Below are 2500 nucleotides of genomic sequence, written 5' to 3' on the forward strand. Positions count from 1 at the left end.
GTTGAGTTTAAATCAAAGGGGCTTAACCTGCGATAAAGAAAATTACTCTTTAAATTAAACGGGCGGCAGTGGCGAGGTGGGTAGGGAGATCGCCTCTGGAGTGCAGGGTCGGAGGTTCGATCCCCCGTCTCCCCGCCACATGTCGAAGTGTCCCTGAGCAACACACTGAACCCCACATTGCTCCCGAGGGTAAATTCTAGGTATCAAAGTAAAAAAATCAGTAAGAAATCGTTTAAAAAAAAATCTAATAATTTTTACCTAAACCCTAATATGGACCTATGGAGGTGTGTGTGTGTGTGTGTGTGTGTGTGTGAGGGCCTTTAGGGAACAAGTAGAGGCTTCACAGCAGCAGACATGAAGGTTTTATGTTCTGTGTACATGTAAGCAGGGTGAAGTAACACACACACACACACACACACACACACACACACACACACACACACACACACACACACACTCGTCCTGGGGCCTCTCACGAGAATGTAACCGTCTCCTTTGGGACACACACAGAGGCATATAAACTCCCTCTCAATCATGACACACACACACACACACACACACAGACACACACACACACACACACACACACACACACACACACACACACACACACACACACACACACACACACACACACACACACAGACTCACACACACACACACACACACACACACACAGAGACTCACACACACACACAGACACACACACATACACGAGAAAGCTCCATCTTCCTTGAAACACACACCTTGACAATTTGAGTTATTGACTCTTGTTCTTCCTCTCAAAGACATGCAAACTCTCCCTCAATCATTCTGAATCCATTCTCACAGACAGGTGGACACACACACACACACACACACACACACACACACACACTCACACACACTCACATGCCCCCCTCCACCACCACACACACACAGCCCGCCCCACACACACACAGCCCCACACACAGATACACTCTTTCTCTCTCTCACATACACATACACACAGACACAGCCCCCCCACCTCCCTACACACACACACACACACACACACAGCCCCCCCCCACCTCCCTACACACACACACACACACACACACACACACACACACACACACACACACACACACACACACACACACACACACACACACACACACACACACACACACAGATAGATAGTGAGACGGCCCCCTCTCTCTTTCCTAAAGTGTGAAATCAATTTCCCCTCCCGGCCCCTTGGCGGCTCAGGTGCTAGACTTGTCTCTCGGCGCCCTCTCATTCTCTAATTCAATAAGCAGACGCCGTGATGTCATCCCTATCGACGGCAGCATTCCGCGGATGACGGACAGGCGGGCGGGCTGGTTGCCAAGGGAAGGGGGAGTGGGCGGGCCTTAAAGAAGTTAACAGTCACATCACATGCCCAGACATATTACCTGGTGATAGAAGGGGTCTCTCCGTGTGTGTGTGTGTGTGTGTGTGTGTGTGTGTGTGTGTGTGTGTGTGTGTGTGTGTGGAGCTGTGTGTGTGTGTCCATATGGTTCAGAGAAGGGTTCCACACACACACACACACACACACACACACACACAGCGCAGCAGAATGTAAACAACCAGCGAATTCCAAGACAGTGTTTCGAGATGGTACTTGAAGCATAGTTTTTTTTTCCATTCTCACTATCTATCAGTGTGTGTGTCTAGGTATGTGTGTGTGTGTAAGTGTATGTGCGTAGGTGTGTGTGTGTGTGTAAGTGTATGTGTGTGTTACAAAGTGTGCGTGCGTCTGTGTGTGTTACATTGTGTGTGAGTATAGGTGTGCGTGCGTGTGTGTGTAGGTGCGTGCGTGTGTGTGTGTTACAGTGTGCGTGCGTGTGTGTGTGTTACAGTGTGTGTGTGTGTGTGTTACAGTGTGTGTGTGTGTGTGTGCGTCTGTGTTACAGTGTGTGTGCGTGCGTGTGTGTGTGTTACAGTGTGTGTGTGCGCGTCTGTCTGAGAATGGATTCAGAATTTTCTTCCTACAGTTTTTTCTCTATACAGCAGGAGACTAGAGATGAACTCACACACATGTTGTGCTTCAGAAACACTCCACAGTCAAGCCGGTAACAGTCAGTCACAGCTGCCCACAGCCGGACACAGATATGCTGGATATGAGCAAGACGCAAGATAAGATTAAAAAACTGCAGAAAATGTGAACTATTTTCATCATCACTCAAATCGATCAATAGATTGTTTATTCGGGGTCAGCCCTATGGTCCCACAGCCCTATGGTCCCACAGCCCTATGGTCCCACAGCCCTATGGTCCCACAGCCCTATGGTCCCACAGCCCTATGGTCCCACAGCCCTATGGTCCCACAGCCCTATGGTCCTGAAAATGGCAATTAGGTTCAGGCATCACAGCTGGGTGGTTAGGGTTAGGGGACAGGTTTAGGGTTAGGGGACAGGGTTAACTAACTGTAGATATTAAGCCCCTATCTCACTGGGCTGCGACTGTTTGCAACAAGTTGGAGACACAAAATTGCGACA

General features: G+C 49.2%; 1 protein-coding gene across 1 annotated transcript in view; it reads left to right on the forward strand.

Annotated features, from left to right (window-relative positions):
- Positions 1-2500, forward strand: part of wnt2 (wingless-type MMTV integration site family member 2) — a gene marked incomplete at both ends in the record, with an annotated part of 21166 nt that overhangs the window by 15976 nt on the left and 2690 nt on the right. The gene's annotated exons all lie outside the window — the stretch shown is intronic.

This window comes from Ammodytes marinus (genome assembly GCF_949987685.1).
Source record: "Ammodytes marinus genome assembly, chromosome: 5".
NCBI classification, from domain to species: domain Eukaryota; kingdom Metazoa; phylum Chordata; class Actinopteri; order Uranoscopiformes; family Ammodytidae; genus Ammodytes; species Ammodytes marinus.